The following is a 7134-nucleotide window of genomic DNA, read 5'->3' on the forward strand; positions in this document are numbered from 1 at the left end:
CCAGCCGTGGTCAGAGGGACTCAACACTAATGATCCAGCCGTGTTCAGAGTGACTTAACACTAACGATCCAGCCGTATTCAGAGTCACGTAACACTAACGATCCAGCCGTGTTCACAGTGACCTAACACTAACGATCCAGGACGTTGTTAGAGTGACCTGACACTAACGATCCAGCCGTGTTCAGAGTGACCTGACACTAACGATTCAGCCGTGTTCATAGTGACCTGACACTAAGCTTTCAACCGTGTTCAGAGTGCCCTATCACTAACGTTTCAAAAGTGTTCTGGTCAACCATGTGCAATGGGTCCTACACGAACGATCCAGCCGTGTTCAGAGGCACTCAACACAACCGATCCAGCCGTGTTCAGAGTGACTCAACACTAATGATCCAGCCGTGTTCAGAGTGACTTAACACTAACGATCCAGCCGTGTTCAGAGTGACTTAACACTAACGATCCAGCCGTGTTCAGTGACCTAACACTAACGATCCAGGACGTTGTCAGAGTGACCTGACACTAACGATCCAGCCGTGTTCAGAGTGACCTGACACTAACGATTCAGCCGTGTTCATAGTGACCTGACGCCAAGCTTTCAACCGTGTTCAGAGTGCCCTATCACTAACGTTTCAAAAGTGTTCTGGTCAACCATGTGCAATGGGTCCTACACGAACGATCCAGCCGTGTTCAGAGGCACTCAACACAACCGATCCAGCCGTGTTCAGAGTGACTCAACACTAATGATTCAGCCGTGTTCAGAGTGACTTAACACTAACGATCCAGCCGTGTTCAGAGTGACTTAACACTAACGATCCAGCCGTGTTCACAGTGACCTAACACTAACGATCCAGGACGTTGTCAGAGTGACCTGACACTAACGATCCAGCCGTGTTCAGAGTGACCTGACACTAACGATTCAGCCGTGTTCATAGTGACCTGACGCCAAGCTTTCAACCGTGTTCAGAGTGCCCTATCACTAACGTTTCAAAAGTGTTCTGGTCAACCATGTGCAATGGGTCCTACACGAACGATCCAGCCGTGTTCAGAGGCACTCAACACAACCGATCCAGCCGTGTTCAGAGTGACTCAACACTAATGATTCAGCCGTGTTCAGAGTGACTTAACACTAACGATCCAGCCGTGTTCAGAGTGACTTAACACTAACGATCCAGCCGTGTTCACAGTGACCTAACACTAACGATCCAGGACGTAGTCAGAGTGACCTGACACTAACGATCCAGCCGTGTTCAGAGTGACCTGACACTAACGATTCAGCCGTGTTCATAGTGACCTGACGCCAAGCTTTCAACCGTGTTCAGAGTGCCCTATCACTAACGTTTCAAAAGTGTTCTGGTCAACCATGTGCAATGGGTCCTACACGAACGATCCAGCCGTGTTCAGAGGCACTCAACACAACCGATCCAGCCGTGTTCAGAGTGACTCAACACTAATGATCCAGCCGTGTTCAGAGTGACTTAACACTAACGATCCAGCCGTGTTCAGAGTGACTTAACACTAACGATCCAGCCGTGTTCAGAGTGACTTAACACTAACGATCCAGCCGTGTTCACAGTGACCTGACACTAACGATCCAGCCGTGTTCAGAGTGACCTGACACTAACGATTCAGCCGTGTTCAGAGTGACTTAACACTAACGATCCAGCCGTTCTCAGAGTGACCTAACACTAACGATCCAGCCGTGTTCAGAGTGACCTGACACTTAACGTTTCAGCCGTGTTCAGAGTGCCCTATCACTAACGTTTCGCAAGTGTTCTGGTCAACCCTGTGCCGCCCTCTTATCTCACCTCAGTACAGAGGAAAGAGCGTTTGTATTTGAGGTGGTGTACTAATGTAACTCCCTCTTATCTCACCTCAGTACAGAGGAAAGAGCGTTTGTATTTGAGGTGGTGTACTAATGTAACTCCCTCTTATCTCACCTCAGTACAGAGGGAAGAGCGTTTGTATTTGAGGTGGTGTACTAATGTAACTCCCTCTTATCTCACCTCAGTACAGAGGAAAGAGCGTTTGTATTTGAGGTGGTGTACTAATGTAACTCCCTCTTATCTCACCTCAGTACAGAGGAAAGAGCGTTTGTATTTGAGGTGGTGTACTAATGTAACTCCCTCTTATCTCACCTCAGTACAGAGGAAAGAGCGTTTGTATTTGAGGTGGTGTACTAATGTAACTCCCTCTTATCTCACCTCAGTACAGAGGGAAGAGCGTTTGTATTTGAGGTGGTGTCCTAATGTAACTCCCTCTTATCTCACCTCAGTACAGAGGAAAGAGTGTTTGTATTTGAGGTGGTGTACTAATGTAACTCCCTCTTATCTCACCTCAGTACAGAGGGAAGAGCGTTTGTATTTGAGGTGGTGTATTAATGTAACTCCCTCTTATCTCACCTCAGTACAGAGGGAAGAGTGTTTGTATTTGAGGTGGTGTACTAATGTAACTCCCTCTTATCTCACCTCAGTACAGAGGGAAGAGCGTTTGTATTTGAGGTGGTGTCCGAATGTAACTCCCTCTTATCTCACCTCAGTACAGAGGAAAGAGCGTTTGTATTTGAGGTGGTGTACTAATGTAACTCCCTCTTATCTCACGTCAGTACAGAGGGAAGAGCGTTTGTATTTGAGGTGGTGTACTAATGTAACTCCCTCTTATCTCACCTCAGTACAGAGGAAAGAGCGTTTGTATTTGAGGTGGTGTACTAATGTAACTCCCTCTTATCTCACCTCAGTACAGAGGGAAGAGCGTTTGTATTTGAGGTGGTGTCCTAATGTAACTCCCTCTTATCTCACCTCAGTACAGAGGAAAGAGCGTTTGTATTTGAGGTGGTGTACTAATGTAACTCCCTCTTATCTCACCTCAGTACAGAGGGAAGAGCGTTTGTATTTGAGGTGGTGTATTAATGTAACTCCCTCTTATCTCACCTCAGTACAGAGGGAAGAGTGTTTGTATTTGAGGTGGTGTACTAATGTAACTCCCTCTTACTCACCTCAGTACAGAGGGAAGAGCGTTTGTATTTGAGGTGGTGTACTAATGTAACTCCCTCTTATCTCACGTCAGTACAGAGGGAAGAGCGTTTGTATTTGAGGTGGTGTACTAATGTAACTCCCTCTTATCTCACCTCAGTACAGAGGAAAGAGCGTTTGTATTTGAGGTGGTGTACTAATGTAACTCCCTCTTATCTCACCTCAGTACAGAGGGAAGAGCGTTTGTATTTGAGGTGGTGTCCTAATGTGACACAGGTTAACATTACATCTCTCTCTTTTTCTTCCAGTGATCCTGTGAGCAGGAGACACTAAGGTGTATCAGACACAGGTTAACATCACGTCTCTCTCTTTCTCTCTCCAGTGATCCTGTGAGCAGGAAACACTAAGGTGTATCAGACACAGGTTATTTATTTATGTATTTATTTATTTAAAAAGCATCCCCAATAGCTGATGCCTGTGGCACCAGCTAATCTTCCTGGGGTCCAAATACAATACAATAATGCAATACAATACAAGTCTTATACATATATACAATCACATTTGTGTGATGTTTACAAGTTATAATACATGATATATATCAGATATGTGTAATATAACACATTTGCATTTTGGGTGGGTTACAAGTTACATTGTACATACATTTGTGAGAATACAAAAATGGAGTTGCTCGTGACCAGCTGGACTATTGATCACCTGTTAAGTAATGGGTTCTTAAATGGAATTTGAAAAAGGACTTATTGTTTGATTGACGTATGTGATGGGGGCAGCTGTTCCAATGACTGATGGCACGATAGATGACTGTTTTTTTCAAGGCGTTTGATTTAGGGCGAGGTAACATGATTTTGGTCGTCAACAGGTTAACATGCTGTCTCTCTCTTTCTCTCTCCAGTGATCCTGTGAGCAGGAGACACTAAGGTGTATCAGACACAGGTTAACATGCTGTGTCTCTCTTTCTCTCTCCAGTGATCCTGTGAGCATGAGACACTAATGTGTATCAGACACAGGTTAACATGCTGTGTCTCTCTTTCTCTCTCCAGTGATCCTGTGAGCAGGAGACACTAATGTGTATCAGACACAGGTTAACATGCTGTGTCTCTCTTTCTCTCTCCAGTGATCCTGTGACGGCTGTGAGCAGGAGACACTAATGTGTATCAGACACAGGTTAACATGCTGTGTCTCTCTTTCTCTCTCCAGTGATCCTGTGAGCAGGAGACACTAATGTGTATCAGACACAGGTTAACATGCTGTGTCTCTCTTTCTCTCTCCAGTGATCCTGTGACGGCTGTGAGCAGGAGACACTAATGTGTATCAGACACAGGTTAACATGCTGTGTCTCTTTCTCTCTCCAGTGCTCCTGTGAGCAGGAGACACTAAGGTGTATCAGACACAGGTTAACATGCTGTGTCTCTCTTTCTCTCTCCAGTGATCCTGTGACGGCTGTGAGCAGGAGACACTAATGTGTATCAGACACAGGTTAACATGCTGTGTCTCTCTTTCTCTCTCCAGTGATCCTGTGACGGCTGTGAGCAGGAGACACTAATGTGTATCAGACACAGGTTAACATGCTGTGTCTCTCTTTCTCTCTCCAGTGATCCTGTGAGCAGGAGACACTAATGTGTATCAGACACAGGTTAACATGCTGTGTCTCTCTTTCTCTCTCCAGTGATCCTGTGAGCAGGAGACACTAATGTGTATCAGACACAGGTTAACATGCTGTGTCTCTCTTTCTCTCTCCAGTGATCCTGTGAGCAAAAGACACTGTTTTGCGCGTGTTCTGGTCAGCCATGTGAAATGGGACCTAACACGAACGATCCAGCCATGTTCAGAGAGCCTCAACACTAACGATCCAGCCGTACTCAGAGTGACCTAACACTAACGATCCAGCCGTGTTCAGAGTGACCTGACACTTAACGTTTCAGCCGTGTTCAGAGTGCCCTATCACTAACGTTTCGCAAGTGTTCTGGTCAACCATGTGCCGCCCTCTTATCTCACCTCAGTACAGAGGAAAGAGCGTTTGTATTTGAGGTGGTGTACTAATGTAACTCCCTCTTATCTCACCTCAATACAGAGGAAAGAGCGTTTGTATTTGAGGTGGTGTACTAATGTAACTCCCTCTTATCTCACCTCAATACAGAGGAAAGAGCGTTTGTATTTGAGGTGGTGTACTAATGTAACTCCCTCTTATCTCACCTCAGTACAGAGGAAAGAGCGTTTGTATTTGAGGTGGTGTACTAATGTAACTCCCTCTTATCTCACCTCACTACAGAGGAAAGAGCGTTTGTATTTGAGGTGGTGTACTAATGTAACTCCCTCTTATCTCACCTCACTACAGAGGGAAGAGCATTTGTATTTGAGGTGGTGTACTAATGTAACTCCCTCTTATCTCACCTCAGTACAGACGAAAGAGCGTTTGTATTTGAGGTGGTGTCCTAATGTAACTCCCTCTTATCTCACCTCAGTACAGAGGAAAGAGCGTTTGTATTTGAGGTGGTGTACTAATTTTCTCACCTCAGTACAGAGGGAAGAGCGTTTGTATTTGAGGTGGTGTACTAATGTAACTCCCTCTTATCTCACCTCAGTACAGAGGGAAGAGCGTTTGTATTTGAGGTGGTGTACTAATGTAACTCCCTCTTATCTCACCTCAGTACAGAGGGAAGAGCGTTTGTATTTGAGGTGGTGTACTAATGTAAATCCCTCTTATCTCACCTCAGTACAGAGGGAAGAGTGTTTGTATTTGAGGTGGTGTACTAATGTAACTCCCTCTTATCTCACCTCAGTACAGAGGGAAGAGCGTTTGTATTTGAGGTGGTGTACTAATGTAACTCCCTCTTATCTCACATCAGTACAGAGGGAAGAGCGTTTGTATTTGAGGTGGTGTCCTAATGTAACTCCCTCTTATCTCACCTCAGTACAGAGGGAAGAGCGTTTGTATTTGAGGTGGTGTACTAATGTAACTCCCTCTTATCTCACCGCAGTACAGAGGAAAGAGCGTTTGTATTTGAGGTGGTGTACTAATGTAACTCCCTCTTATCTCACCTCAGTACAGAGGGAAGAGCGTTTGTATTTGAGGTGGTGTCCTAATGTGACACAGGTTAACATTACATCTCTCTCTTTTTCTTCCAGTGATCCTGTGAGCAGGAGACACTAAGGTGTATCAGACACAGGTTATTTATTTATGTATTTATTTATTTAAAAAGCATCCCCATTAGCTGATGCCTGTGGCACCAGCTAATCTTCCTGGGGTCCAAATACAATACAATAATGCAATACAATACAAGTCTTATACATATATACACTCACATTTGTGTGATGTTTACAAGTTATAATACATGATATATATCAGATATGTGTAATATAACACATTTGCATTTTGGGTGGGTTACAAGTTACATTGTACATACATTTGTGAGAATACAAAAATGGAGTTGCTCGTGACCAGCTGGACTATTGATCACCTGTTAAGTAAGGGCCAATGGGGGCAGCTGTTCCAATGACTGATGGCACGATAGATGACTGTTTTTTTCAAGGCGTTTGATTTAGGGCGAGGTAACATGATTTTGATCGTCAACAGGTTAACATGCTGTCTCTCTCTTTCTCTCTCCAGTGATCCTGTGAGCAGTCCCAAAATGTGCTAACGGAATCGGCGGGCCCCACAGCACACGCAAAGAGGAATATTGAAGACCCTCTGAGCACATCCCTGTGTTTGCTGGATCGGCAAATGCTGGAGCAAAAAAAAAAAAAAAGCAGACACAGGTTAACATGATGTGTCTCTCTTTCTCTCTCTCTATATTTTTTTAAATATAGGCAGCATGGATAAAATAATGGACTTAGTAAAAAGAAAACATTTAACAAGTAAAAATATAGGGATGTCTGTCTATCAAATGCATTGATTTCACTTCACTGTTTGTTCCAATACAGCTGGCCCTAGTTACACAGGTTTCAAGTTCAGTGGGAGCTGAACTTCAGTAAGAAGTTGTGTGTGAAGTTTTGAGGGCTCATGAAAATGTAAACGTGTTCCCATTATTTTATTCACAAGATGAGACAAGAATATCGAATATTAGGTAAAAAATATCCTAACACCTACACATACAATAATAATGTGTTGTAGTCACTGATGGATTCACCTATACAAAGTCTGCTAGGATCC

The sequence above is a fragment of the Poromitra crassiceps genome, assembly GCF_964638095.1.
Source record: "Poromitra crassiceps genome assembly, chromosome: 10".
Lineage (NCBI taxonomy): Eukaryota > Metazoa > Chordata > Actinopteri > Beryciformes > Melamphaidae > Poromitra > Poromitra crassiceps.